Below are 23,524 nucleotides of genomic sequence, written 5' to 3' on the forward strand. Positions count from 1 at the left end.
GCTGTAAAACAAAGCTTAAGTTCAGTACAGCATTCTCTGTCTAAATCCTGTTACAGTCAGTGGTACAAGAGCTATGAGGGGGTAAAAATATGAAAGCGACCACTGGCTCTAATGTTTTTCATTCTCTCGAGGAACAGCAGCCATGTTTCTGATTCTTCATCTTTATCTAAACTATTAGCGGAGACTTAAACTCTCATCTGGAGGAAGGGGGTAAAAAATGACGAGTCCTGGCCCTCTGATAAAAATGTTAACTGGGTGAGTGTCAGTGAGATGGATTGTGCGCTGTCAGGGAGAGCAGGAACATGAGAATACATTGATATTTCTCATTATGTTTCCATCTCCCCTGTCTTTGTTTTTCCTCTTAAGCTCTGGCGCGGAGGAAGGAGGTCCCGATGATAAATCACGCCCCAAATAACAACCGAGCCGCCCCTGCCCCCAACCGCTATGCCAAATATGATCGCCTACTCACTGTTCCGCCATACTTAGCAAGAAAGAGCCATCGATAATGATATAATGAACAAAGCTATCAAATGACATTGGTGTAAAAAAAGTATAGAGAGTAGAAAAGAGAGAAAGCATGAGACACTTGATTTCAAAGTGTCTAAGCTCCTCATCCTATAAAATGATAATCTCATCGAAATTGAGAGAAGTAGATAATGAAATGAAGGGGGAAATCTGTGAGATAAAAACACATTCAGAGATATATATATAAGTGTTCAGTGGCATATTCAGAGCAGAAGAGCTTTGGACCGAATATATGTAGACTTAATGTCTGAAACTTTGAAATGAACACTTTTGACTAAAACTAGTGACGCCACATGAACCAATATGTGTCTTAATTAGGAATTTACACATTTTTGATGCCAATGTCCCCAAATATGACAACCCTCTTTCTGAAATTTAGTAAATGTTGGTCCAAAGTATGTTATATAAAGTTAACTTTGAGCTACCTTATTTTCGGGACTATAAGTCCTACTTTTTTTTCATTGTTTGGCTGGTCCTGCGACTTATAGTCAGGTGCGATTTATTTATCAAAATTAATTTGACATGAACCAAGAAAAATGAACCAAGAGAAAACATTACCGTCTACAGCCACGAGAGGGCGCTGAAAACATAGAGAGAAATCAATAAGAACCTTATTTACTTTCCTTTAGCATGGAATTGGCTGTTTGACAAATTAATATTTGGTTAACCTGTTCGGAAAGCTGTCTGTTTTATTTCAATTATGTTTGTTGCCACTAGTGGGCATAATTTCCAATCTTTTCATAATTAGGTTCCCCTTCCCTCCTTTTTCTGAGCAATAGATTTAATTTAGATTTCTAGAGATACCTGTGCAGAATCCAACTGTCCTCTGCTAGATTGGCAGGCGTGTGATTATAATCCTCACTTTGACGGTTTAATATCTCCTCATTAAGTAGCCCCGTGGAGAGTGCTTATTCTGTTCCCTAGACATGTGGCTCTGCTCTTGACAGCAAAACCATTAAAAGTAAGTAGTCAAAAAAAAAATTGCAGAAGGCTGTTTTTACTGTACAGATTTAAAATGGCTTTATTTTCACAATCATTGCAGTGCAGCCAGAATATTATGAATCTAAATGATGACTGAATGCTAATTTATCAAATTAGATTTTAGATTTGAAACTGGAGTTTAATGTAACAATAAACAGGTAAAATTAAAAAGCTTACTCTTATTAAATAATTTGTTAAGTATCGTCATCTGTTAAATTTTGTGACATTGATGTGATGTTGATTTGAAACCCAAAAGACAAAAAAATAGTATTCCACTGATCAGTAAATGGTTCATAACCTTTTAAGAACCCTAAAAACGGTGGAAAATTATGATTTCAAAGCCTAAACTCTCATGGTCCTCTTTCAGATTTACAACTGTTAAAGTGCAATGCTTTTGTCTGTCTTCTCATGATTAAAAAAGGTCACAACACTCATTTCTGAAAACCACTGACCTTTATGCAGAGGATGATTTTTTGTTGTTGTTTGTTTTGGTTTTTTTCTTCATGAGCATGGTGGCATCTTTTAACACACCATTTAGCAAATTACCATGCAATGCATTAGGGATGAGAAATGAGAGACAGCAAACAAATAAAGTCCTGTTTCTTAGAATCAGTCCAGCATCAACATCCAGCGTTCTCAATGATCAGGTTGCAGCAGTTAACAGCTTATTGGAGGGGAAGATTATTAAAGAATAACTTAAAACTATTGCTCCTTACCCAAAGCTATTTGATGACTTTAGAAAATGTGGAATATAAGAGCATTCGAGAGTCGAATATAATTTTATGATGGATGAATAGTGTCCTGTGTCTGCTTGGAAACTTTAAAGCTTCAGTCTCTATTCACTTTGACTGCATTTAAAAGAGTGACCAGCATAGCTCTTTAAAATTTCGAAGCAAGAATATGGATTGGGAATAATTTGTGTGTGACTAAATAATGCTAGGATTTTAGTTTTCAGTAAACTATCCCTTTAAGTGGTTTGAAATGAGAATAAACTGCTTTCTACTGCCATTTGATTGATTGACAAGAAAAGTAAAAGAGAAAAATATAAAGATTGCAATAAAGAAATAAAGGGAAGAAGTGAAGGGAAGAAAAAAAATCACAACAACACAAGTGTGATAAGCAGTGATAGCCTTTTCTTTGGCAAGGTGACACTGCAAAGGAAAATGGAAATGTCATAAAGTACATCAGACAGAGCGGGAGCACAAGAGCTTCAGTAAAGACTGTATCTTTCACACAGGAGCTGTCAGGCTCTTTATGACCGCACTGTGCATCTACTATAGCACGTCACATTGTTTCACTAAAGTGACAAATAAAACCGCACACTGGAGTCCCATTGTTAGCCGTGCTGGATAAACAACCCTAACTGTTATGGCTGAAGTTGTGCTGCTTGTGTTTGGGAAAAGGCCTGTGCAGAACCGAAGGAATAGGAAGCTGTAAGGGCTGAAGGAAAAATGTCAAATTATCCATAGTTCAAGCATAGATGTTAAAGCTGAAGTGTGCAGCTTCGGCAGAATTACAAACATAATAGTCACGTTCCTGAATTCTCCCCACATCTAAGCCTAGATATATTCCACAGCATATCACCAAAACTCCATTTAGTTGTTCTTGTAGCATGCATGCAAAATCAACACTGACCAGTGTAATCTGATACAGAAACCAATGGTTGTGATGAGCAGTCTGATCAATCCTTTTGTGTGTGTGTGTGTGTGTGTGTGAGACTATTCCAAGCAGGTTAGTAGCACGGCTACTTTTAGTTTGTTAATCCACAACCCCCAACACTGATTTCTTATGCAGACTCTTGAGAAATGCTCCAAGACAAGCGATTCATCCTAAGGAGATCATTCTACATACATAGGAGCGAGGATTCAGATTAATGCTCTCTATCTTTATGCAAAAGATGTTCCCATTTTGGGAGGGTGGGGTGGGGTGGGGGGGGTTGTCATGTTGGTCATACCATATGGTTAAAATATATTGTACAGTAAAGTCATTGAACCCAGATTTCCTAAATCCATCAAATAAATAAATCTTAAAATAGGGGTTATGGCATTTGTAGATATCAGTGTTTAGTGTTTTCCTGTTAGCAATCAATTTAAATATTTTTGATTATTATTTGTGCGGTTTTGATTGTTTCCACTTTGAATACGCATTATAATTTGTGATTTAAGTATGCACTTTCAAAACAATGCCAAATGCTATTCACCTAATTGTATTTCCATAAGAGCAGGAGTGGCCATTTGTAAAAAATACTGGCATCCAGAATTATCTGCTTACAGCAATTTTTAGCTTTACAGAAAAACACATTCTGTTGCTTGATATTGCAAACTGGTGTCTTACATCCACTCTCCTGCCACTTACTAATACAACAGCAAGAAACATGGCCTGGCAGGGACCTGCTTGAAAACATTTCTTCGCTAATCTTCAGTAGCAGTGGGATGCTAAAATCCTGTCGCCTCTTAAATAGGCTTTATGAGAGAGCAAATGAATCTAGTTTAGCTTATGAAACATTTAACAGGGTAAGGTAAGTGGAGACAACCCTCACTTATTATTTATAGGAAGACAAAAACAGCCTAGAGGGGGAAAAATCTTACTCATTTACAGTGCAGGTCACTGAACATACAGCCAAAACTCCACAATAACCCTCATGACTACTTGCAAATTAAAAAAACAAGCTAATTTATCATGCACCAGTCAAGCACTGTTGACGAGGCCCTTCATTTCTCTCCAAGCACTTCTGGGAGAGATAAAAAGCAAGGCTTATAAATGGGTTGAGTGGAATATTCATATGAACCTTTTAGTAAAAATTATCATAGTAAGCCTGTTTCAGTCAATGCAGTCTGAGCCGGAAAGAGAATCGATTAGTTTGTCTCATGAGTCTTCAGGTTTTTCGAGTCGGTCATTCATCATGTGACAGACCCATAAGCTTTAACCTATGCAGTCTGAAAGAGAGTCAGAAAGAGACTTCATAATAATAATAATAATAACCAACTCTTTATTACCTTTGTTACAACATTCAGTGTATGAAAAATAAACATCAGATATTCACACATTTATAAACTGTTAGAAGTAAAGCTACAATTTGAGACTAGAAACATGAAACTAGAAACGACTTACACCTGAAAACTTGTCAGATAAGAGGTAAGAGGTGAGCTAATAAACTGAAGACCCAGGTAAATAACGAATTGATATTTTCTGTTTCTGATAGCATTATAGTTTTGTATTGTTTATAGCATGATCAGCGTTTGCATAAGTACTAGCAGTAACACATAACATTTTAATTATATTTGATTATAAACATACTTGATGAACAAAATTAATGAAACGACTCAAAAAAAAGATTCATTCATTTTGCTGAATGAGCCTCAAAGTTCACAGTCGGTAAAATGATCTGAACTTCTCATCACTACTGCATTGCTGTTTTGGACTTTATTGACTATTGTCATTTTTAGTTAAAAACATTTAAACTATCCATCAAAATATCGTCTTTTGCGTCACACAGAAAACAGAAACCCATTCATGTTTGGAATTACAGTACGTAATGTTAAGTTTTGGGGTGAGCTAAACCATAAAAATGTTACTTGCATTATCACAATATATAGTTAATTGCACTGTCAGAAAGTGTGATAATTTGTAGTACATGAACTGGAAGATGTAGGACACTTGAACATCACCTCATCATAGATGCTGTCATTCTTCTTAAAGTCTCCAGCCTTCCTCAGATGCACGTGAACGTGGACATGCTGTAACAACAAGGAGAAGAGAGAAACGGCTTATTTAAAAACTTTCATTCAGCAAAGCTGAGGTCACTGTCAGAGAAAGTAAGGACTGGTATGATCTACCACTTCCTTTTTTACAACACTGTCTTCTGTCTTCTTTTAAATCAGGCAAGAGTTACTGTAAATTCCAGCAAGTGTGCATCCATAAACCTACAAGACTACTACTTTTTAGGCTCTTAAAACTTTAATTAACTTTGTCAGATGTCCTAGACAAATTCCCTTCTGCATTATGTTTTCACAAACTTCGCCATCTGCTTGGTTAGTTTGTAAAATTGTGTTTTTCTTGGGTGCACATTAGCAACATCATTTGAGTCCCGGAAGAACACAGTCTGTTTTAATGAACAAAACATTTGGTTGTGTGTACACAGTGCCTACCTGTCAGCCTACTCTGCAGTGTCTGCACTTTTTTTTTTTTTTTATTGTTTTATTTATTTATTTTATTTTGGAGGGCTGGGTGCAGTGTATTGGGCAACAAGATTATGTATATTTGATTTAATTTGATTTATTTTGTCTAGAACAAAACTTAGTAAAGTAATGTGGTGTGATCAACAATGTCAAGTTATGTAACAAATATCAAAAGGAAATTACATCATAGAGGGGACCCTTGAAAAAATACTTAACTTGAAAAATATAATAAAAAAAATAAAAAATTTTGATGTGAACATTCACATGTATTAAAACTGTAACAGAAAAATATGTACAGAAATATTTTTTTACTTGATGCAGTTCCACATGGCATTTTTAGAAACGGAGGCTCCTCAGAAAAACATGCTTCTACTAACATGTTTATTAAAACAACAACAACAAAAACATATACATACAATTCACTGCACTTCCATCTGAAATCAACACTAGGGAGTAAAATTGCTGCAAATTTAATTTTTTTTATTTTTATTACTCAAATAAGGATTGGGGGCAAATCATTGAATAAAGGGTAATTTTGTGTGCACTGTACTGTTATGACCTCAAAGTACTTTTGCCATAGTGCGTGATTCGTAAAATAATGAATTGTGATGTTTCCATCACATAACCAGCTTCAAATGTAAATGTATTCAAATTTAGGGTTTAGTGAGGGTTGCATGTTATTTTTAAATTATTAACCTCACAGCAATTTTTCATTTTCCTTCACAAAACATACTTTGATGTTAATTCAACTAATTTAAAAGATTCATTCATTCATTTTTGCACAGTTCTTTCAGAAAGGGTTTTCAAAGTCTTTCTCTACCTCACTGAAACCTAAAAAATTACATATATATATATATATATATATATATATATATATATATATATATATATATATATATATATATATATATATATATATATATATAATCCATTTTTGTTTCACATTTGATGATCAAAAATGTAAAGGAACTGGTTTCAATGGAATTTCTATTGATGTAAAACTGTCGCTGTTCTCTGAAGTTCTCATATATATGTATATATATATATATATATATATATATATATATATATATATATATATATATAGTGACGGAGTGAAGAAGCACACAACACGAGGGTCAAGGTAAGTTCCACGAAGGGTGGATTTTATTAAGGTGGTGTAGGGAAAAATAGCCAACGTGAGGGGTTTTCCGGTGCTCAGTGCTCAGCCTTCTCTTCCTCCTTTGGTGGGCAGTGCTGTGTGGGTCCGTGAGGTCCGTGTCTTTAGCGGGCTGGTGGTCACACGCTGCTGTTTGGATGGGAAACACAGATAATTGTTAGGTGAGTCTTCTGGAGACATTTCTCCCCTCTGTGTTAGACAACGCTGCTTATAAAGCCTGGTTCTGATGGGTTGCAGGTGTGACCGCTCAGCACGTAATGAGCAGGTGCAGGTGTGTCTGCTCTGTTTCCAGGGCGACACTGATGAGAGCTTGGGCCACGCATCACAATATATATATATATATATATATATATATATATATATTAATGTTACACAGTAAAATGGATGCCTGTCGCCATCTTCCCCAAGTAGTTTTTAATGTATTATCATTTGCTATTATTGTTTTCGAGCGTTCTGCATGAAGACAAGTGACATGACAGTGTAATGTGGACAGCATACATAAAAACCTGGAAAAAGAAAAGAGCAGGTGCAGAGTGTCAGGGTGCGTACTAGACAGAGGACTCAGAAGCAGAGTAGAGAAAAGGAGAATCTTTATTCTCACCACAAAACACAAAATAACATAAACAATAATAACATGCTCTGGCGCACACAAAGATCTCCGAGCTGGCCGGCACACTGCGGACCACTCGCGCTGCCGGATCTCCGAACTGCGGATCCTTAGACGGGAAAACTGAAGGTGAGACTGAGACTTGGAACCATATAAAACATGGGCAAAGACAAAACAATCTACTCACGACGACAGACAGAAAAGCAGACACATATAAGGGAGTGGGGGAACGAGTGACAGGTGGGGAAGAATCAGCTAGTGATCTGCACAACCCCGCCACGATCAGTGCTGATTGCCCAGACCACAAGCTACCAAACAGACAGGACAACACAGACGGCAGGGGAAGCTGAGACGGCACCCTGCACCATGACATAGAGAAGATATGATTTGTGATATGATATCTCCTTAAAAATGTATGTAAAGTTTAAATGAACATGATTTCATGTCAAAGCCTATTGTAATTACTTTGTCTAGTCAGCAAGACTCTGTCTTTAGCCCGACATAAACCAAAACTACAGGTAAACAAACAAACAATATTATCATGTGTCATCCAAACCGTCAATGATTTGGTGTTTTTTGCACGGTGCTGAACTTTACCAGGGTAAAATAACCTAATTACAGTGCTTTTTAATCCATTTTTCATTAGTCTGTTGTGATAAACAGCTCAGGCTTGGTGAATAAGTATTTCTAAATGTTACAAACAACATAACATGTTTGGAGTCATCTGCTTTGTTGCAATGCATTTTCTATTTAATGAGACTATTTGCATAATGTCTGCATTATTAAACTCATCTACCCTGAGGAAAGTATGAAGAAACAGCACACACACACACACACACACACAAAACCATTTCATCAAGAAGACTGTTTAGAGGGCACTTAACATGGAGAAGGATAGCTCAGACCAGAGCGAGATGCAAAGGGCCACCAACTGAATAGTGGCAAACAGTGGAAAGATAATATGGGCAATTTTAAGAGCAACGTGACAAGCTGCAGTGAAATACAGACAAGACTTTGGGTTCAGATTCTGACATTTAATTTATCTAAGTAACTGAACATCAAAAATTAGTTAGACCACATATAAAGTTTAAAATTCACCCACAGTTTAAAATCTTGTCACCATTTACCTAAAATCATGTCATTTTAAAATTTGTTTGTGGAAGTTTTTATACAGGCCAATGTTTCCCATATGACTGATGTGAAAGGGGATGAAGCGGCAATACAATACATAACTAAATACATAAATAAGTCTACAATTATGCATATCCAGTATATGAAGTAATTTGAATACAGCATAGGAAATGGAAGATATGAGAAAAATTTAGCAGAGACTACCAGTAATTTAAGTTGGGATTCAGCGAATCAATATGGTTTTTTGGTCAAATAAATGCAGCCATCATGAAGAGACTTCTTTTTTTTTATTTTTTTATAAAACATCAATAATTTTACTGATCCAAAACTTTTGAATGACAGTATGTAATATTGAAATTATAAATAAATAATATTCATAAATATGTTATATATTTATTATTAAATATATTTCACGTATTTAAATGATCATTTTAACAGAATGACAGCTCCAGTATAGACAAGATATTTATTAAATAAATAAACAAATAAACAAACACTTGTTTTGTCATATGGTGTGAGTAAATAATGCATATGTGTGTGTGTTTGTGTGTGTGTGCGCGCGTTTTTGTGACATATCAGGACACAACTCTGTATAATGACATGGGTATGACACAGGTATTACAAGGAGAGGGTGACTTATGAGGACATAACCCATGTCTCCATGTTTCCAAACGCTTATAAACCATACAGAATCAGTTTTTTTTTTTGAGAAAGTAAAAATGCAAAAAGTTTCCTGTGAGGGTTACGGTTAGGTGTAACGTTGGTGTATGGCCATAGAATATACAGTTTGTACAGTATAAAAACCATTACGCCTATGGGTTGTCCCCACTTTTCACAAAAACAAACATGTGTGTGTGTGTGTGTGTGTGTGTGTGTGCGAGCGTGTGCGTGTGTGTGTGTGTGCGTGCGTGTGTGTGTGTGTGTGTGCGTGTGTGTAATATCCATTTAAATGCTGCAGGATTGTGAATTCCATAATATAAAATGTGCAGTATATACTGTGAATATGCCTAACAACAGCCTTTGGCTGTTTATTCCATTGTGAATAAAACATGTGGAATTTAATAAAGTAATAAATGTGCAAAACATAAAAATGTATCTAAAAAAAAAAAAAAAAAAAAAAGAAAAACAAAACACATATTGTGTTGTGCTTTAAAGAAGAACACTTATTTTGATGTGTGTACACTTTGACTAGTGTACTAAAGCAAATGTAAAGTATTTATAATTGTGTCTGGAGTACTACATTTAAACTATAATATATGACATTTTGAATGTACAAAAATGCAACTTGATTATTACCAATGTGTAATTACAAATATATCTAAATTGTTAGGTAGCACCCCCATTATGGGACTCACAGCTACATAATTTAAAATTGCAACAGTTCCTTACTTCAGTGTGTTACACAAATAATTTGAGAAAATAATAAGAAAGAAGACCCTTTGGACTTTGAAAACATTTTACCACACTGAATTGTTTTGAATTTAATAATTTTATATAAAAATGCATAAAATCAGCCCTGGAGCAATCTAGAAAAGTAATAGGTTGAAAAGTCAGTTTCTATTTCAAATCTGAAATCTGATTCCTGCAACCATTTTCACGAGACTATGTCTTGGCCCCCACCCCCCAAATATAAAAAAATATATATTTACCAACTGTATTGAAGGGTCTTACAAGCTATTTTAGTCATTAAACATACCACTGCATAGTTTTTTTTTTTTTTTTCAATTATACAACAATAGACAGAAACCATCATATAAGTGATTTATTTGAGCACTAGAAATATACAAAAATAATAATTTGAGTAAGAAAAAAATAAAATAAAAAAGGTTTAACTTTGTATGCCAATTACAGTACATCCTGAGATTGCTAGAAATGCAGCATTTACAATGAATTCCAGTTATAATAACTCAATTATCACGTGCTGATGTGCTGATGGCCAGTTATAGAGATGGTACTAATACAAATGCGCCATAAAGTCAATAAATCACACTCTATTAATAAAGCTGGCATTCACATACTGCGATTACACCGTAATAGCAAACCGATTTGTGCTCAAACAGATGGTAATCATGCAGATACAGTCACATTCAACATAAACACAATCACACATATATGAGAACTGTTGAAAAATAAAACAGATCGCTACTTCCATCAGATGACAGGTGCGTCACAGCGCTCGTCACGAGCCATCACAAGAGACCGCCGGAATTCAAATAAACAATCTTTCACTTTTTTTTCAGTGGATGATCTCATTCTGTTTGTGACACTGTACAAAACCATGCCGTTACTACCAAGACGCAGTTTCTGAGCATGAGTTATTCCATAACAGACACAAACAATACTGTCCCTGAAAAAATGTAAACATAAACAAAGGAATTACCATCCATATTACAACGTTATTGCTTAGTTGGACTAAACATGCTCCATGAGATTTTTTTTTTGTGAACCGTTACCTTCCTAACTAAACCAAGATTTACAGCTGTGGATATGTTTGTAGTGGTATACAAATCTGGTATGTACTGCATTTTCATTTAGTCCTAATTTTGAGGATGGTCCCCGAGCGAATTTCACAGCCTTCGTGGAGTGGACACTGGTGATCTCCATATCCCACCAGTTCCCAGGGACTGATCCCCAGTGACACTCCTGACCCAGAGCCCAGCCCTCCATCTCCACACGGTTTTGAGCATAAACCCATAGATGACGGAGAGCCAGAGCCCCACCCATCAGACCCTGTGCGACAGCCAGCTAAAATGCCCACCACAAGGTAGAGAGTTGCAGACGTTGTGAGTGCGAAGTAGACTCCGCCTCCTGCAACACGTCTGAGGGTGAGCCGAGTATGGAGCACCAAAAGGTCCAAAATGAGGAGGGGGTCTTTTAAATTGGGAATCTAAACCTGGAGGTTGAACTGTCCTCTCCTCTCTCCATTGTCTCTGCTGGTCCCATTCAGCCCTCCTTCATCCTTGGCTTCCTCATCAAGCCCTGAGGGGCTTCCGATCATCCAGTGCCTGTTCCTAGAAAGTGTCCTCGAGTGCCTGCTCCTAGAAAGTTTCCTCCATTGCATTTTGCTAGAAAATATCCTCCAGTGCCTGCTCCTAGAAAGTGTCCTCCAGTGCCCACTCCTCGAAAATGCCACCCACCTACCTGCTCCATCCTCCTCCACCACTTTCATCTGGCTGCCCCTCTACTCACCCTCAGCCCACCATCTATGCAGTGCGAGCCCCGCAGGGTGGCCATCCTCCAGCATCGCCGTGGTCTGAGTCTCCCTCATCTCCACCTCCAGCCTCTGAGGCCCACTGTAGCCTCTGGACTCTTCTACACTGGCTACACCTAGTTGCTTCATTCCACCTGCTCCATTGTTCTCCTTCCTCGCACCAGATACACCTTGGTCCTCAGTCGCTCTGGCTCTGACACAGATCTCTGGATCTCCGCTTTGGTCACCAGAGCCCTCGGCTCCACCCTGGCCCCCCGGATCCTCGACATCTTGTGGCTCATTGGCTCTCTGTCTCTGCTCTGGTTCCTCCTCCACCTGCTCCAGCCTTCTCCCAAGCTCCCACCTATGCCGCCTCTTGTTGTAGCCTATGGTGCAAGAACGCACCTTCTGGGAAGGGGGCGAAATGTCATGATTATGGACCTGTCTGTGTGTTTTTGCTCCATGTGACCTAGTTTCTGTCTCCAGTGGTTATGTTAATGTGATGCCAGGTGTGTCTTGTTTCTTCCCCATGTGTTCCATGTCCTTGTTGATTTAGTCATTCCATACACCTGTGTTTTATCCTGCCTTTAAAACCCCTAGTCCTGTTGTCCATGTTGGATTTATTCCGGTGTTGGATTAATATAGACATTATAGTTGTGCTTGGCTCCGTGTTCCTTCCAGCAGCGGAGTGTAGAAGCATTTATGTTTACCATAAATGTTTGTAGTATATTCAGCAGTACAGCATTACATTCTTTAGCATTTAAGTATATGAAATTTGTAAACACTATACAATATTATGATAACATTTTAATATTTTAAAGATGATGTATGTAAAAAGTTATATTTTTAAAAGTGTAAACTTTAAAATATATACATTTATGTTTTAATTGTATATTTTCACAAGGGTGTACACTTTGAAATTTAGTATAATATGTCTTATTGTGATTTTTATTATTTTTAATAAAAAATTTCTCTATGGTTCAAGACATACAGTTCTTTCAATTTCAGAAGTTTTTATCCTCACAGCTCATCAAGTTGTAAATTTTGATTTGAACTAAACTTAGAATACGGTTCGTCATGCTTAATTTCCAAAATAAATAAATAAAACGTTCTACAAATTCAACCAACTTTTACTGATAAAAAATGCCTGCTCTTCTAATTAAAACAGATGTCTTTTAATAAGCTTCTGACGATGAACAAATGTGCAAAATAGCCACACTGCTATTTATATTGTTTAGGTTAAATCCAGTCAGACAAGTAGACAAATGTATTTTGTCACCAACAGCTGGCCTCCAATTAAGATATAAGGTCAAAAGCAATGGAGGCTCACAGCCCAAACTACCTATTAGAGGAACAGACATCTTTCTCAGTCATCCACCAGCATTACATTGGCTCAAATCTTAGTATACTGCCTTGCTGGAAATCATTTTAGGTCATTATAGGTATGCTGTCAACACAAATACCATCTCAAAATTATAGGTACTGAATGTGATGCCGTCTAATATGACTAATTTTTGGCCAAAATGTAAGGCAATCTCAGAAAACACTGGACAAGAGCTCAGTCAAAAATAAAAATAAAATAAAAATAAAAAGACTAATTCAGTTCATCTTGGGGGTTTATGGACATATTTTAAAACTGGTGGCCTTCTCATGAGGTGCTGCTTAAGAAACATATCTTACTATTACAAATGTTAAAAGCGTTTGCCATTCATATTGAATTTAATGTGTGTGTGTGACAATGACTAAATTAATGCATTAATTATTATTATTAGTGGTGGTAGCATAAGAGCAGCACTATGGAACCTTGTTTTCGCAAAGGAATAAAGCAAATGAATGGAATTGAAAGATTTCAGCTCAGAAGTGTGTTGGAGGAAAAAGTCAGAACTGTGAGATAAAAATTCACAGTTAGATGTTATATATTGAATTGTATTCATGTGGCAGAAATGGACTTCCACACAGCACACTTTGGTTCTTACATGAGAATTTTTAATTAAATAAAATAAAATATTAAATAAAATAAAAACATTCAGTAAAGGCATTTGGTAAACATTCTGCATTTAGCAAGGCTGTCTGTTGGCACATGATAATGGTCCTATACTAGGATCCGAAAAGCAAACAACACTTCTGAACCAGAAATCTTTAGAACAGACATCCTAACTCACAAATGATGATGTAACAAGTTAGAAATCCATCATAAATGGCAAGCCCTTGTTTAGAACAGTCCAAACACAACTCAGTTATGCTGGTAATGATGAATATGCTCAGGAGTTTTTAACTCAGAAGCATCACACACTGCAGGCAAGATAAATAACCATGTGAAGCAAGACAAATGACTAAAGTGGTGTGGTGTTAGCGCAGTGGATAAGACACACGTCTGTGGTGTGGGAGACCCGCGTTCGAATCCACTGTGAGACACCAATGTGTCCCTGAGCAAGACACTTAACCCCTAGTTGCTCCAGAGGTGTGCGACCTCTGACATATATATAGCAACTGTAAGTCGCTTTGGATAAAAGCGTCAGCTAAATGAATAAATGTAAATGTAAATGTAAAGTCACTCCTCAGTTTGCTGTTAGAGTATACAGAAACCCAATTTCACCATATGAATACTTAGATCTATCTTCTGTCTTCATATAGCCACAGGCAAAGAGGTTAGTAAAAATGTATTCGTTTCTATAGAGTGCTGCTCCTTTATTCAATCATAGATCCTGTGTTTGTGTATTTTTTTTTTTATACTGCTGGAATTGAGCTACAGATTGAAATAATATGAGTGATAAATGGAGATAATGCTTTAGCATAGTGTATGTGCTATAAGAAAGCCATAATCTGTTTTCATAAAAGAACTAGGCAAGGTTCTAATTTTGAGTAACTTAATGTTGGAAATTAGTTTATAAATTATGGAAAGTGTGCTACTTGTGTGTGATTTTTTTTTTTTAGGTCCATAGATTCGTACAGTTTTAATAAGAACTGACTTTAGCTTTGTCCAAAATCACTTCCTAGCACCCATATACTGTAGTCTGTTACATAAAGTTTGCCTGAACTTTAGTGAATGATTGTATTCCGTATGGCCTCCATTTCACAGTTTTAAACCCATAATGCCTGATGATTTATAGTATTTTATATCTCGCTGAACAGTATATTGTCCATAATTCAATGTGGAGAGGAGCTAAATGAGAACCAAACTAAACAAATAAATATAAATAGGAAACAGTTTGCAGTATCTTTTGTTCCCTGTCTTTATTTGCAAAAACTATACCTTTTGTACAAAAGTTTGGAATAATGTTGATTCATTTATTATGAAAAAAGTAAATATTGTTACTTTTTTTTTTTTTTTTTTTTTGTTATGGGATGCAAAACTGACTTTTCAGCATCATTACTTCAGTCTTCACTGTCACATGATCCTTCAGAAATCATGCAGTTCTTTTGAACCTTCTATTTATAAAGGAATTCAGAAAGAAATAAAAAATCATCCATGTTTGGGGAGGGAAATAATCTGATACCATCAGTTATTAAAATGGAACATTCAAAAAAAAAAAAAAAAAAAAAAAAAAAGGATTAAAAGAGGCTCCACAGAGGCTTTTTTTTTTTTTTTTTTGTTCACCTGAACACAAGTTCTGTTTGGGGGCATTTTTTTCAAGGCACATCAAATCAGCCTCTAAACTGTCCTGACTGCGAGACTTTGGGGCAATCAATAATTCATGGTGCTTATTTTATACATGACTTAGAAACTGCCAGGCAAGATGGCAGCTGGCCTCTGAGCTGAATTAAAATCCTCACCGTCTGCTTCAAATGAACGATCTTCATCCCAGATCGACTGTAACAGACAAACTTAACCACACTAGAGCTCGGAAAACCTTGGCCAAACTAAAGAACCTGAATTCCATTCTGCAGTGGCGTTGTGGGCAGAGGTAGTGATTTAGAGTGGGTCTTTGGCGGCGAGCTGGAACTCGAGCATTGCCATTAATCGAATGACAGCAATGCTGTTTTTTCTCTGCTGGGGAGGATTGATGTTCCCAGCGTGCTGTGTGGGGCTAATGAGCATGAGGGAGATGAGACGGAGGAGAAAAAGCAACATTAACAACACCAACAAATAGACAAGGAGGACCAACAGCTTCCAAACCCATCCATTAAACACTAGTGAATATTTATGGTGCTTCCCAACATCTTTTCCCCCGTTTTTGCTCTTTTATTCCCCATTTTTGTGCTTAAAAACAGCCTTTTCAAACCAACTGAATTTAGAATTTTATGGCAAGACTCTCAATGAATGTAAACTCTAAAATGCCAAATCTACAATAACTAACAAATTAATGGTTGGATGGATGGATGAATGATCCCATTTAGTTTGCTCTAATAATAGCTGCTAATGGCTGCAACTTCATTTTATCCAATTAATTCTGAATTCTGTTTACACAAACCTACCCTGCCAAGTCATGTGACCTCGAGTAAACCAATATGATGACTTCAGTCATACCAATTTGCACAGATGAATGTGGGTAAGTGAGAAGTTCAAGGAAATGTAATTAGCAAGTTGTTGTTGTTTCCTTTTCCTGTAAATTGTTTTTTTTTGTTTTTTGTTTTTTTCTGAAATAACTTCAGCTCAACTTTGCAATATATTTTCTGTCAGAATTATTTGTAAGTTATTAATATTATTATTATTATTATTATTATTATTATTATTATTATTATTATTTTGTTTATTTATTCATTTATTCATTCATTCATTTTTTTGTTTTTTGTTTTTACCCAGAATGTCTGTTTTTGTTTGATAGTGTTTGATTCCACCCAATACCAATTTACTCAATAGAATTTTAACACCCCGGGTTGCCAGTTGGTGATGAACACAGCATATTGCAGCCATAAAAGCTTTAAAACTTACTGGTTCAGAGATTGCAGATTCAACCCAGTCTAAAAGCCTTAGTATCCATCTAAATATCTCTATGGTGAATAAATCAACTCATCAACTTACAGTATATGACTAATCACCTTCTATTGTCAGTAAATCATGTTAAGAATGTCATAAATTTTTTGAAAGACATTCATTGATGATGGAAATGGGAGTGAATGTCTGATTTTGTAGCTTAAATGTGGTCACATTAACCATAGTTTGGCAAATTTTCAACAGTTTTGCAGAAGGGCAAAAAAATCCCCCAAATTCGTATGTCTATTTCCCGCATTGACCAGCAGAAAGCTGCTTGGTTTGATAATGACTTTCCCTTGATGTATGGCTTATTAGGATCGGACAATATTTGGCCAAGATACAACTATTTGAAAATCTGTGGGTGCAAAAAAAATTAAATACTGAGAAAATTGCCTTTGAAGTTGTACAAATGAATTCTTAGCAATGCATATAACTAATCAAAATTTAAGTTTTGATATATTAACAATAGGACATTTACAAAATGTCTTCATGGAACATGATCTTTACTTAATATCCTAATGATTTTTGTCATATAAGAAAAATCTATCATTTCGACCCATTCAATGTTTTTTTGGCTATTGCCCCAAAAATATACCTCAGCGATTTAAGACTGTTTTGTGGTCCAGGATCATATATAAGATAGTTAAGTAATTTGCTAGGACACACAAGCAGTGTGTTCCCCAAAAGTTGCAATAAAAACAACACTATCTCACAACCAATTTCGTACGTATTTTACGAGATGGCTTATTCGTATGAATTTGTACGATCTCATCTGAAGGGACTTTTCTGGTGTTTGCTGCTGTAACTTTCCCTCTTTAAATATAACCTTAACCTTAAATTGTCAGCCTGCAATGAATGCTGATTATAGTTGCTGTGATAATAGCCTTCAGTGGCCAGTCCATACTGCAAAACCTTACCTATAATTAAAAACACTAGGCCCTTACACATAGCAAATACTGATGAATATCAGTGTAAATATAAGCCTGCACTTTTAAATGGATGCCTATCAGCGAAGTGCTATGCTATTGACTTAAACCTGCTTGTTAAGGATGAGAAATTCTATCAGCTCTTTTATTTTCTGAAGAGCTGGTTCTCAGACTGAGGAAAACATGCCAACAATTTATTTTAAGTCCTCTATTATAACACTCGAATGAAAAGACATTTTTAGCTGTGATTGAAGTGACACATTTCAAAAGAAGAAATTTGAAAGATGTTTTTAACAGAGGAGATATGCTGATGGAGTTTCTCTCTTTAAATGTGATTTTTAAGCCAACTAATTTGCTCTACTGTTCGTAGGAGAAAAGGTTGCTCATGTTCCAGAATCCAACAAGAGTCATTGGTGTTCTGTCAAGAGCCATTGGAATTCAGTCCAGTCCCACCGCAATTAACATAATTAACACTACTGCCATTTTAATACAGCTCCACACCTCAGGCCACAGCCAGACTGCTCTAGCGGAAGCTGCTATACATGCATAATTAATACGCCTTACCACATGCAATTAAATAGGACTTCACACATGACAGACAATGTAACTGATGTATTCAATTAGATAATTTGCACAAACTAGTACAGCAAATGTGGAAAGGCCACAAAAATCACTCAAAATCACCAGCAGAGCTGCTTGGGCTGTATGGGGAAAGACAAAAGGTTGTAGTAATTTGTTTTGTTCTTAATAAACCTCCCTGGAGTTACTGTGCATGACTCAGTGCACATTATTAATTGCAAAAAGTCTGTCTTTGTAATATTGCTTGTCATCAAAGTATACAATTTTACTCTGACTCTGAAACAACTTTCTTTTCTCAGCCCTACAAAAATGTCCCATCTTACTTTTTCTGTTGTTGTTGTTGAATATTTCACTCCGAAAAATGTCAAATGGAAGTTAAAGCTTCAGTCGGTAACTTTTGACGCTCTAGCGGTTCATAAACAGAACTGTTTGCGTGTTGCGGAAGGACATTGTAGCCGGAGCTACTTCTCTCGGTTTATGCTTAAAAGTTATGGACCACAGCTCTGATTGGTTGTTTCTCTTACCGCTCCCGGTAAGAAACAACCAATCAGAGCTGTGGTCCGTAACTTTTTTTTGTGTGTTCAAAGTATACAGAATGTATATAATAAGCAAGTACACAATGAATCCATTTTCCAAACTGTGTTTTTAGTCTGTCCTGAGTCCCTAGGATATACCTATAATAAGTGTTTATATTCAGACTATTTTAAATTGCTTCAGGGGTACCGCGGCGGAGTAACCCAGTACCTTTTTGATTCTTCATAGACATAAACAGAGAGAAGTAGCTCCAGCTACAATGTCCTTCCGCAACACGCAAACAGTTCTGTTTATTAACCGCTAGAGCATCAAAAGTTACCGACTGCAGCTTTAATGGAGTTGAAAACACTTTTGATTTATTTTATACTGAACATAAATAAATTGTTGTACTTCACCTATACAAGCTTTTCTGTAGATTTTATAAAATTGTATCTAAAACAGTTTGCTGGCATATTAAAGTCTGTATAATGTCAGTATATTATGTACGATGTTTGAGTTATAATACAAACATAACTAAAAACTAAAAAAGTACATAAACAACCGTTTTTATAAAATTTACAAAAATATACAACAAAATGAGCATCAATATGATGCTGCTAAAAGAACATTATTTTGTGTATTTGGTGTAATGAAATGTGTTGATGTGGTTTAAGGTTCAAAAAGGCATTGTTTTCCATATACTGTACATTATTGTTTCTCCTCTATGTTATGCCCCTTAACATATTGTGATGTCCCTTTCCAGCCGGAGTGACTATACATAAACATTAACCCCCATTATAAACGTGATCTAAACATGATTTATAGTTGTGTCCTCTTTAGGAATGCCAAATAAAGTAGTTTTGCTTTCTCAACGAAACAGCGTCAAATACCGTGGCCTAGAGTTAGTGGAGGCCAGCTTGAGTGAGCGGAGGCTGTCTTGAGTGAACAGAGAATGGCGCGGCTGGTGGATTTTAAGGAGCTGGCGGCAAACACATGACGACTCCGTGCTTGGAATCCTCTTCGTCCACAGTGAAAGCTGATCCGGAAATCCACAGTGCGAAGTTGATGTATTTCCTAAACAACCAGCACGGATCAGCTCCAGACATCACAAAGTGGATATCGTCCTCTTTTGGAAGGCCAAACTTGGTAGTTTTGTCTTTCACAGTGAAACACATAACATCTGTACGACATGGCGGCGGCAACAAAAATACAACAATGAGAATAAAAGGTTTGCCTTCTTTCTTTCGTTTGCCTTCTTTCTTTCGTCAACATCTGGGCGACATTATGCAAATCTTCCTACATAGTGATGTAGAAATGTGGGGCCGTGTTAGAACAAGTTGTTTTAGGGAATAATATCTATTTTGATTTGAGACTTTAGTCAAGTCAAGCCACCTTTATTTATATAGTGCTTTAAACAAAATACATTCAGTTGCTTTGACACAACATTCATTAGGAAAAAATTGTGTCAATAATGCAAAATGACAGTTAAAGGCACTTCATCATTGAATTCAGTGATGTCACCTCTGTTCAGTTTAAATAATGCATGTGCATTCCTTTGCAATCAAGTCAACAATATCGCTGCAGATGAAGTGAACCCAACTAAGCAAGCCAGAGGCGACAGCGGCAAGGAACCAAAACTGCATCGGTGACAGAATGGAGAAAAAAACCTTGGGAGAAACTAGGCTCAGTTGGGGGCGTGAAGAGTAGCTGCCTTAGTACTGAGCCTTGAGGTACTCCATATTGCACTTGTGATCGATATGATACCTCTTCATTCACTGCTACGAATTTATGTTGGTCATATAAGTACGATTTAAACCATGCTTATGCACTTCCATTAATGCCAACAAAGTGTTCAAGTCAAATGCAAAAATCTATTGTGGTCAATTGTGTCAAACGCAGCACTAAGATACAATAGAACTAATAGAGAGATACAACAATGATCAGATGATAAGAGCAGGTCATTTGTAACTCTAAGGAGAGCAGTTCCAGTACTATGATACGGTCTAAATCCTGACTGGAAATCCTCACAGATACCATTTTTCTCTTAGAAGGAATATAATTGTGAGGATACCACCTTTTCTGGTATCTTGGACAGAAAATGGAGATTCGAGATCGGTCTATAATTAACAAGTTCTTTGGGGTCAAGTTTTTTTTTTTTTTTTTTTTTTTTTGGACGAGAGGCTTAATAACAGCCAGTTTGAAGGTTTTGTTTAGCTTTAGTTTTTGAAACTGTAACAGCTTGTAACACTCTGAAGAGAAAGGAAAACAAATATCTCATAAAATGACCCCTTTAACTAAAATAATAATAAAAAAACATTAAATAAACAAATAAAATATAATTCAAAATGTAAAGAAATTATTTGAAAGCACATACTGGACAAAAGGAAATCCAGATTAGATCTCCAGACTTCACTAATGACCACAAGCACAGCTCTGGGCAAAGAACTTTCTGAACATGCAGTCAGTCGTCACGGTGCCCACAAGATATGGACAAAGCATTTTAAATCAGTCTCATCCATAATTGACATGCTCAAAGGGTTTAGGACTGTAAATGAAATACAATTATTATTTAATACGAGATAAGTGTCACAGAAGCCTCATGATAAATTTAGAGGGAGTGCTTATTATGACCCTACCTACACCATCTGCCCTGCCTCAGGTCCGTCCTATTGGGAACAGAAGCAGATAATTAGTTGGGAATTCAAGAATACCTCTGTCAATAATTTAGTACTATTTTAATTTAAAATGAATCGCTGCACTTACATGTGACAATGTGAGTGTCAAGGTGCTTTTATTGAACACATTTCTCCTGCTTTTGAGCAAAGTGATACTTAAATTATGCTTTAAATTTAAATATGTAAAATTGTTAGGATTAAAGATGTTTCAGAAGTACAAATGGTGTGAATATGCTTTGAATATAAATAAATAGTAAATAAATAACAGTAATTATTTGTCAGTCACACTTTAAGGGTCCAATTCTCAATATTAACTAACCATTAACTATGACTTTTGCATCAATTATCTCCTTATTTGCTGCTTATTAATAGTTTATAAGGTAGTTGTTAAGTTAAAGCTATTGGATAGGATTATGGATGTCATGCATTATATGTACTTTATAAGCACTAATAAACAGCCAATATGTTAATAATAGACATGCTAATAAGCAACTAGTTATTAGTGTGAATTGGACCCTATACTAAAGTGTTACATGTAGGGTGACTACCCGTCCAGCATTGCGCGTGCGCGCACAGCGTTTGAAGCCCAATTCATGGGTCCCGCAAATTGAGACACGCGTAATCAATGCTTGCTCAAAAAAAGTTGGTCGCTCATCTATATCTGGAGTCATCAACCCGTCGATCAAAATCTGAGAAAAAAAGGTGCGAGCCTCCGGTGCGAGTTGGGAGGTGCAAGCCTCTGCTGACTGCGCACGCACCTCCTGAAACAGACGAGACATTTATACTTGATGCAACTGTTTTAGACTGAAAACCAGACCATACAACTGATTTAGACGCGGGTGCCAGTGTGATGAGATGAACTAATATCCGTCTGCTCGGGCATGATTGTTTTAGGCCTGTAATTGATTGATTGTTGAGGTAATAATATACCATGTAAGGTGGTATGTGCTAGAAATTGGTAAACCACTATCAGTGAGTCTGCCCATGGGGTGGGGGCACCACCGCGCAGGGCAGTGTCCCACATTGTCCCTCAGAAACATACCCCTTGTCCCCCCTTGGGCTTATTAGCAGGTGGTCACCCTACCTATATGTCATTATAGAACTTTATACACTGTACTATAATATATGCTGAATTAAAGTATACATATAATTTAGCATTATGCCATGCAAATTAAAAAAAAGAAAAACAAAAAGAGAAACACAACTGAAGAATAATTATCTTAAACATCACTTTCTTCATGGCAAAAATAGCATGCCAATTACATTGGCAGTCTTAAACATCCAAATAAAATGTAAAAAAATTAAATAAAACACCTCAGATGCATCACCTTTTTGGAAAAAGTTTTATCTGTAGAGCAGACATTCACTATTTCATGAAAGCAAGTAAATCTAATCTCATATCATCTCCTGCATCAAAGGACATTGATTACATTCTTTTGTCTGATAAATAAAATGATTTCCTTGTTGGATTGTGTTTTGAAATAGCTAACCCTTTGAAATAAGCAGACAAAATGTATCTGTTACAGTGTCATACTGAGCAGGAAAGAAAAAGCACTTTTGAAAATAAATAAATAAATAAATATTTAGTAAGTCGCAGATTAAAAAAAAAATAATAATAATAAATATAAAAAAGTCACTTTTGATAGCTGTAAGAAACAGTGTCCAAAAAAGTTTTAGCAAACATTTACTCATGAATGAATGCCTCTGCATTGTACTTTAAACTACTATTTAGCCAAATATGAAACCGAGAGCCATTATTTTTAGGGTGTACAGTCTGACATATGAAATAACAGTCAGTTTGCATATGTGTTTTTTTGTTGAGTATCACATACATCAGGCTTTTGTAGCTTAAATAGTATGATGTATTGCAAATATGGACCTTATACTCAAAGCTCAATTTATTTAACTAAATGGATTTGTATAAGATGAATCTCATCATACCTGTATGGTGATAGTTAGGGAGGATGCCTGGTAGTGTTTCTCAATCAGGTTGGCTATTTTCTGTGTAGTCATGAACAGATCTGTCACCTCATCAGGATGAAGATCTCGAAATCTCTCGTCTATGCAAAGAGGACAAACTAGGACCTCTGTAGGGGGAGTTTGTCAAAGGGAAAAAAAAACATTGTAATTGAGAAAAATGCAAAT

General features: G+C 36.2%; 1 pseudogene; it reads right to left on the bottom strand.

The window, feature by feature from the left end:
• Positions 1-5,114: 5,114 nt before the first annotated feature.
• LOC113055632 (bis(5'-adenosyl)-triphosphatase-like) overlaps positions 5,115-23,524 on the bottom strand; it is a 165,232-nt pseudogene continuing 146,822 nt past the window's right edge.

The sequence above is a fragment of the Carassius auratus genome, chromosome 36, assembly GCF_003368295.1.
Source record: "Carassius auratus strain Wakin chromosome 36, ASM336829v1, whole genome shotgun sequence".
Classification (NCBI taxonomy): domain Eukaryota; kingdom Metazoa; phylum Chordata; class Actinopteri; order Cypriniformes; family Cyprinidae; genus Carassius; species Carassius auratus.